Genomic DNA, 9,122 nt, shown 5'->3' with positions numbered 1-9,122 from the left:
TGTAGCTGGGTATGTTATAAATGAAAGACAAAATTTATGTTGCTTTAGTTTGGAAATTGCTACTTTGTTTCTATTGTGAGAATAAAATAGAAATACAAGGTGTCGCCATACGGTACGTTTTGAATGATAAAAGAAGTACTCTGGCATGATTTTACTGTAATTGTCAAATCCTTCACATTTTATCTTCCATGTTTTATTGTTATGCAGATTAAATTCAATGTCTTTTATTTAACTTGAACTATGGAGATTATTGTATTACAATTTTGGGGGAAAATTTTAACATGTTACAATGTGATGCTTAATAACAGGAACTGGGGTTTGAAATGTATGAGTAAAATGGTATTCAGAACATTTGGAAATGTCACTTATGTTAAATTTAGTTAAATATCTAATTTATCAACATTTCTATACACCTTTCAAAAATTACTATATACTTTCATATAACAAGTTTTTTTGTTGTTTTTTTTTTATAATGTTTTCTCGCATATTTTAAGGTACCACATTTTAAAATATTTTCTGACTTGTCACATTTATAATTTTTGGGATAATTTTACTGCTTGGATTTTTAAGATTCACGTGCGAGTCTATTTTATGTACATCTTTTTCGACAAATGTTTATAAACTAACAAAATCGTACAGCTGTACAGCTGACAGTACTTTAGTTGTGGGCTTAATCTCTAAAGTATTTGCAGCTATGGCTTCCTTGTTTAACCCCTTAACTGGTGAAAGTGAGTTGCGTCATCCTGATGTCGGTTGACCATTTCTGAAATGGGATGGCCATTTTATCTCATCTGAACTACTGTTACTTTTATAAATATTCCATGTTGTTTACTAGTGTTTTGGTTATATGCCTATGTTCTGGTGGTATAATTTAGTTTTTACTGTTGAAACAATAGCATGAAACGGACGTAAGCACAAGCTGTTGTTTTGATTGAAATTTTAGCTAGAGAAGATTCATTGTTATAATCAGATTCTGAAATTATATTAAATCTGACTGTTTTCACCCTCTGAACAGTCACTGTCAAACTTCGACTCAGCATTAATTTCAGAATCTGATTATAACTGAATCATTTCTAGCTAAAATTTTAGTCAAAACTGACAACTGTGTGCTAACAATGTCTGTATGATGCTATTTATTATTTCAGTTTTTTGGTTTTTATAACTGCTAAATTAAGCCACCATACTCTTATAACAAAAGGAAATAATTGCTCGGACAAAATAAATGGCCTCCCCATTTCAGACATGGTCAAGCAACATCAGGATGAGTTAACTCATCTTCTTATGGAGAAACTAAACATGCAGAAGCTGGTAAACTATACTAAATTTGACAGTATTTGGTTAAAATTATTTCTTATTGAATGAGAGTATTCACGGTTAAGGGGTTAATATGCAGAATTACAGCTCAAATCTATTTTGTTGATTTTTATTGAATGGTGTTCATTTGGTGGTTTTATTATTAATGTAGCACGACTCTAAAGTAGTAATTTTGAAGATAACAAAGTTGCTTGTAAACAGAACTTTTCTAGCAAATAATTATAAATTGAACAAGCTTTTCTTTAATATTTGTGGGGCGATTAATTACAGAACAACCATCTAAAGCCATACCACTGGTGTTCTCGGAAAGAACCAGGTATTCTTATCATAAATTATAAACATCTCTGAATTGAATCTTTATTTTGTTTTATGTTTCGAGCACAATGTCTGTTTTAATTATTTTTATTGTTATTTAGAAATCATGAAGACAGCACAATATACAACAGGTAACTTGTGTGAAAACAGTTATTACAAATGCTATTTGTTCTGAGACAAGGTTGGTCCATGTCTCTAATATGTGTCTGTGTTGTGTCACTCTGTTTTGGGTTGTCTCTATAATTTCCAGTTTGTTAGTTATATCCATGTGTAAGAGCTTTAAGTACATGTTTCAATGGTACAGAACTTATTTATTGGCAAGTGATTTTTGATTGAAAGATGCATCAAACAGTGCTCATTATAAAAAAAACTCCATAAAGATGTTTCATCATGAGATGTTTGTAGTTATATTTGAACTTTCTTAACCTCGTATAACAGTTCATGTAAATTGTTTTTCTTTTTTTAAAAATCCATATTGCAAACATAATTGTTTGAAAAATGTTACTGTTGGCTAAAGTAGAAAGCCAAGATGAATTCACTGTGAATGTTAATTAATTATCAGAATAGAAATTATTGCATTTGGATTTTGAGGTTGTTTTTTTTATAAGAATTAAGGCTACGCACTGTAATGTTGCTTTTTTAATCTTGTAACAGTATTTGTGCATCTATTCTTGTTTTACTGTGCCTTTGTGATTGTTTTCATTCATTTGATCCCTTCAGATATTTTTCCCCTTTTTAAGTGAAAATTAGTTTGTGATTATAATCATTTTATTTTTTCTGCAGTTACTATCAAAACACTTTATTGTATTTAGAGTTATGATTCTAATCTCAGTTACTACAGAAAGGGTGTGCATGTACAGCTTGTACACCAGAGATTACTATGGCTAATGTGGAATGGAACAGTGTTCCTGGATCACCATAAACTATGTATTTATCTAATTGGTGGAAATATGTGGACATCTGGTATCTTTAGTTTCAACCTACCAGTTCTCTGATTTAGTTTAACTTGAATGACATGGTTTTCAGTACTTGGGATTGGTTTAAGAGAGAAACTTGGACAAAATTATTACTACAAGACATCAGGTGTTTAAATTAAAAGCTGTCATGGGGAGGGAGGGTGTTTATTTTTTTGTTAATTTATGTCATTTGATATTTTTTCAGTTAGCTTTATAACATTTATTTGTAAGTGGTAATACACACAAGTAACAGGTGTTAACTCTGAACTGATAGGGTGTGCTCATAATAACTTTTCAAATCAGTATTCCAACTTGGCTAGAACTGCTCTCTGCCAGTAGTTTTGTTTTTACTTGGTACTAATTGAGTGTTTGGAATTTGTTGTTGAACTTTTCTATAACACATGTAAATGTTTCTCATTTGTTGTCATTCTGACTCCACCATTGTAGAAGTTTATTATACATGGGTTGTGTTCTCATGCTCTACCACTTATACAAATACTTTACCCTACCAGTTGAGGGTTGAAACAAAAAATTTTAAGAGTTTTATAGCTGACAGTTTTGAATTTTTAGTTTCAAACAAAACTTTTCCAAAAATTAATAGGCTCAACTGAAACTAAGCAATTACAAGTGTCGAGCAACATCAGAGAAAATTGATTTCTGGTGGTAAACATTTCTGGATGAAAAGACAATGTCATCTAATCCTACGAATTCGAACTCGGGGTTCTAGACGTTTAAACATGCGTCCTGGTTTTATATCTGTATTTGTTACTTAGAATTATATCATTTATGATATTTATTGGATGCACTATTTGTTGATGGACATTTTGTAAATTAACATTACACTGGCATTTTTAAGAATTTTTACTTTTATCTAATTTTTCTAGGCAGTGGCTTAACATTTAGAAATGTTAAAATTTTGAAGTATGTTACCAAAGATATGAAATTTTAAAAAATTGATAACCTCATTGAAAATGTTCTAACATTCAAATTCACAATGGTTTGTTGTTTTAAATGCTCGTTTATGCTTTGGTGATACTGTTCTTAAATTTAGTGTGTTTTTTGTGGGTTTTTTGTTGTTTTTTTGTACATCAAAAAAGTTCCAAATTATCTTAACCCTAATTATCCAAGTCTTAAGTTTTACTACATTGTTTTATTATATGAACAAGATATATTAGTGACTTGCTTGTACACTCTTGAAAAGGTGTGAAATCTTGAATGGACACAACTACTTAAACTCTTTGCATAACATTATTTCAAAATTGTTCTGCACAAATCTTGTAAATATCACACAATGCTATTCATAACCACTTGGAATTATAGGTAACATTGGTGTTTTGGATCAAACATGTTTTTTAGTTTTGGTAAAAAATTTGTGACTCTTGGGTAACTGATCTTATTTGGGTGGGTGCTGTTTGTACATGCCAAATTACACAGGCTTGTTAATTTAAACTTCACAAAGTTTTGGTTTTAATAACAGATTTTCCTTATTTAGCTATGCAGATTTCAAAAATATTCATTCTCTTCTATGAGGTAAGGATTTTTTTATATAAATTGAGGAAAAAAATCTTATTTAGATCAAATTGTTTCGCATATTACATTGAACATTACTTGTTATGTTTGGGTTCTAGAACAGTAAGACTTGCGACATGATTGGTTTAGAGAAATCAGTAGCCAGTGGTTAACATTTTAAACACAACAAATGTGACCTGATTTCATTAAAAATCCAATTTTGTGAAAGTGCATATGACATTTTGTGAAAAATCTGTAGGTGATGGAGAAAAGTAGATATTTTTGGATTCGTCATACACGAATTACTGTATAATGCATGTAAACACTTCAAGACAGTAAAACCATCACAGGACTGTGTTATTGGAGTTATTTCATCACTCTTTACTTGACTATGAGTATGTTGGCATTTTAAAATGCTTGTGGTTAGATGAAGATAAAGGTACCTCTAAGATTGATATTTGGCCCTCTAATAAACTTGACTCTTAAAAACTTGTGTGAGGATACTCAGAATCTACAGAAAAAATCTAGTGTCAAACATTTTAAACTGGTGATCATCCATTTAAGTTCAGGAAAGTTATCTCATGGTCACACAACTAATAGGTTCAAAGCTGTTATGTCTTTCCATTATTTGGAAGACTTGACTTCACTTAGTGGTCAGCATTGCAAAGTGTGGGTTGGAGGCCTTTTGGTTATACCATGCTGTAAGAAAAGAAAATGGTGGTCACTACATTTGGTTTTTGTTTTTCTCTGTAAACCTGCAAAATTTTGCATTTTATAATTGGTTGGTAAAAATAATATTTATTTTTGCAATGTATTAATAAACAATTCTAACCATCTATTCACTGCACAAGAGTGAATATTTGTTAAATAAGTAACAATTTGGAAGGAGATGAATCAATCTCTCTTCACATACATGTGTAACTCATAACTGTTTATGTTGGTTTTGGGACTGAATTTCCATCTTATAGGAACCTTTTTTTTTGAGCTGGGTATTTTGATACATGAGACTATTATTAACCCCTTAGCTGTGAAATTTTATTAAATAAATTGTCAACCAATCAAAATTTAGTAATCAGTTTGGGTGCATTCTGCCAGCTGTTGCTCGAACAAAATTAAAGCACATCATGTGGTGTGTTCTGCAGTTGCTTGTTGGTTCACGATCACACCATATGGCGTGTCCCCTGCTAAGGGGTTAAGTAGCGAGATAACTGGTGAGCTTGCGTGCTCGAGAGTAGTTGGCTCGGTCAGTTCTTATATTCTGAAGAAAGTTCATATTATAGTATACTATTTTCTGTCCTCTTTTTTATTTTTAAATCTTGTACATTTTTATAATATAGCAATATCTATTATTCATAACTTGTGGTTTATATTTTTGCAATTATGGACTTTTCTGTTTATCACAATTGTTTCATTTTCTCTTTCAGAATCAGTTGTTCATAACGTTTAAATATCTTGTTTATGCTTAGAAATTTTTAAATCACTTTACTGATTTATTAGATCAGAAATTGTATGATTCTCTTTATCCCTAAAATATTCTGTCTGATTCTGTTGTTAGAAACCATGTTTTAGGTACTATTTGTGTTGATGTTGGTAGAATACATTTCTTTTGTGCCCACTAGTTACAATCATGATTGAACAGTAGATCTCATTGATTTGCGGGGGCATTTTGTGACAAGGGGTGTCATTGGTTGATTTTTATTGTATGTTCATAAACATTGGACTGACCACTACAATGTCTTGTTACATTTGTAGTTTAAACCCAGTGTCACGCCGAGCTGTCTCTTGGGGACACCCCGCGTCATGGGATCCAGTCTAGTCCAGGTAAGGTAACATGAAATTTGGGAAATATGCTGTAACACCTGACAGATGTTTTTGTTGTTTTCTAGTTTTTTGCAGACGTTCCATTTGTCATTGTCATAATGCATTCAAAGACACGTGTAAAAATGGTTTATATTTTCAGCATTTTAGCAGTGCCAAAACAAAATTAGTATTTTGTGAAATGTATTATCACTTGTACTGATGTGCCATCAGTTCATTGGAAACTTGTTCAATGAGTTAAATCATTGATTTGTTTTAGTTACATATGATTTCAATAGATGGCATATACCTGCTAGGAAAGTAAGTGTATCGGGTTCTATGCTTTTGACAACAATCAATAAACACGTTATTGTATACGTTTTTCAAATCAATTTTTGAAATATTTTAGAGAAACTTAAGAACCATTTTAGTATGATACATTGAATAAAAGGAATTTTTATAATAGCTTCAGTGATACTTGTAGTGGAAACACAGTGCTAACATATAATAGTAAAATGACAGATTAGTGTGAATAGGTATAATGAAGCGGTATTATTTTGGGGAACACCTTACATATTTAGACAGAACATTGGTCTGTAGAACCAGAGTCTGTTCCCCAGAATAAAACCATTTTATTAAAATTTGGCATTTTTGTGAATTTACTGTTACCTTCCAAAGATGTTATCTCGAGCATAGTATAGTAATAGATTACTGAGATAGGGGGCGTTAATTTGGTTTGATTTTTTTTTTAATATATAAAATGGTTGTTGGAGATGTGTTCATTACTAGTGTCTGGATCTTGTAATCATGTTGCTTTCTTACTTACGTAAGTTGTTTCATTATTCTACCAGCAGGTAAGAATAACTTTATAATCAACCTGATTTGTGTATTTACTATTTCATGATTTGTTGTTGCTTAAGTTGTTTCCACTGTCTGAAAATTTGAAAGGTATATTACACTTTCATTGATAGGATAGGATGTCTGTGTGTGATTACACTTTAAAAAAAAATTAATAGATACTTTTAAATGTGTAAAAACGTGGTTTTAAAATTCTTTGTTCTATGAAATGTCTTTACAGTAAAATTAATTTTTTTCTACATGGGCAGTTTTATTTTGGTATTTAAAGAAATAAGCTGTTATAATTATGGTTTTCAGAATCCGTTGATTTTTTTCCTTCACCTCATTTTCCTCATGTTTAAATTAATTATTGTATTTCTTTGTGGTAAAATATGTAGAGCGTACAATTATATTTTAATTGTGAATACGCCTGTAAACAAAGTGTGAAGTTTTAGTACAAGAAACGTTAGTTTACTTTTTATGGTATTTACATAACGCACCGTAATCAGTACAGACTAGGACTGTTCTGAGATGTATCTTTAAATATATTATTAGTGTTAAACATAACGCACCGTAATCAGTACAGACTAGGACTGTTCTGAGATGTATCTTTAAATATATTATTAGTGTTAAACTGACTACAAACATTAAGTTGTTGTTATGCACTACTTGCCAAACTAACAAGTTTTGATGATGGAACAGGTATAGAATTTGGACAATAACACATTATAGAGTGGAGACTATTTTTAGAAAGTTGTACCTTCTGAACTATTTAATATTAGTGTAATATGCGTTCTTACCCAGTTGAATTGCGGGTAATATAAACTGAATTTATAATACAGTTCACTTAATAGAAAGTTGTACATGAAATTGATGATATAAAAGGTCTCGACTGCTACTTAATGTCTTTTCGTATCCAGCCAATCTGATGATCCCTGGTATTGAACGAAAGACCTTTGGCACTGCATACTTAGTGTGGTTGCTTTATTATTCGTTACTTGCAGTCGTAAGTTCTTAGAATTTAGTTGTTCTTGTGAGTAATTGATCGAACGCAACTTTGTCGTGTAACCCAATATCTTCACAGATCACAATAAGACTGGAAAGATGTGATAACCATAAACCTTATTTTCATCTAACATGACGCATTTTATCAAATATTGGATAAGGTTTTTAGTGTACAAGCTATACATCATAGTAAGTTGATGTAAGTATTGTATGCAGTTTAGATTTCTCTCAGTAACACCTGTTATTAGTTTAGTGTTTTTAGGTTTATTCATTTAGATCAGTCACAGTGGTTCTCAAAATATGGTTCGAGCATCACTGGTGGTCCAAAATGCAAGTCACAGCTGCGCACTGCCGCAACCTAAGTCATACAAGGTAATAGACCGAGTGTGTCAGGACTGATAGGTAGTTTGAGAAAGAAGTTTGAGGACCACTGATTGTTCATTCATGTGACATTTTGCTATGACCAATGCTTATTATTGTTGGCTTTGTTATTAATTTTCAGTAGCAGAGTCCTTGTATAGGGCTTGTTTAGATTTGTTCAAATGACTTGATTCTGTTACTTAGTTTAGAAATGCAGTTAGTTATTACTATGAGGGTAATAAAAGGCGAACTTTCACCTTACAGTAGATTATCCTTCCCTGTTTAAAGATGCCTTTGTACCACAAGTTTGGTATCGTAGTTTTTCATGTTTGGGGTAAACTCTACCAATTCAATTTTTTTAGACCTATTACAACACGTTACAAATAATGTACCCGGCGTTAGTTGAAGACTCAAATATGGTATAATAAACTGTTTTTAAATAATGGATATGTATTGAGTTTCTTTCTTAAAAAGATTTGTCGATGCGAAGTGTCGTAAAGTTTGGACAGCAGATGTGTTGTTGTCAGGTCACAAGAGAGCATTTAAAAGTAATTAAATGCCGTGTTGGTTTCGTTTTAACTCGATTAACTTAAATAGTTACGGGGCTTACATTTCAAACACTTCCGGTGAAAATTAGTCCAACATTTACGGTTTAGATTTTTAAAGAATAGTTTGAAGAAACCCAAGAAAATATAAAATCCTTGCTTTTTTCTTTAACTGTTGGTACATTTTGAAAGTAAAATAACGTTCACAGGTACAAGTTGTTGTTTACAAAATATTACATCGTTTTCGGACAATTGGTTGCATTTCAATTAGAATATGAAATTATACTGGTTAGAATTTGCACATAAATTGACGTAAAAACTCAATGCAAACGATTTTTTAAAGCGTTAGTAAATGCCAATACACCTATTACGTATCTTGCCTACTATATACCTGTATAAACATGCACGAATTCTTCAACAATCAATGAATGTGACAACTCAAGACTTAACAGTTTATGAATCAAGTGCGAATATTTTCGTGCAT

This window comes from Tachypleus tridentatus, chromosome 3, assembly GCF_004210375.1.
Source record: "Tachypleus tridentatus isolate NWPU-2018 chromosome 3, ASM421037v1, whole genome shotgun sequence".
In the NCBI taxonomy this organism is placed as follows: Eukaryota; Metazoa; Arthropoda; class Merostomata; order Xiphosura; family Limulidae; genus Tachypleus; species Tachypleus tridentatus.
This window is presented reverse-complemented; position numbering follows the sequence as displayed.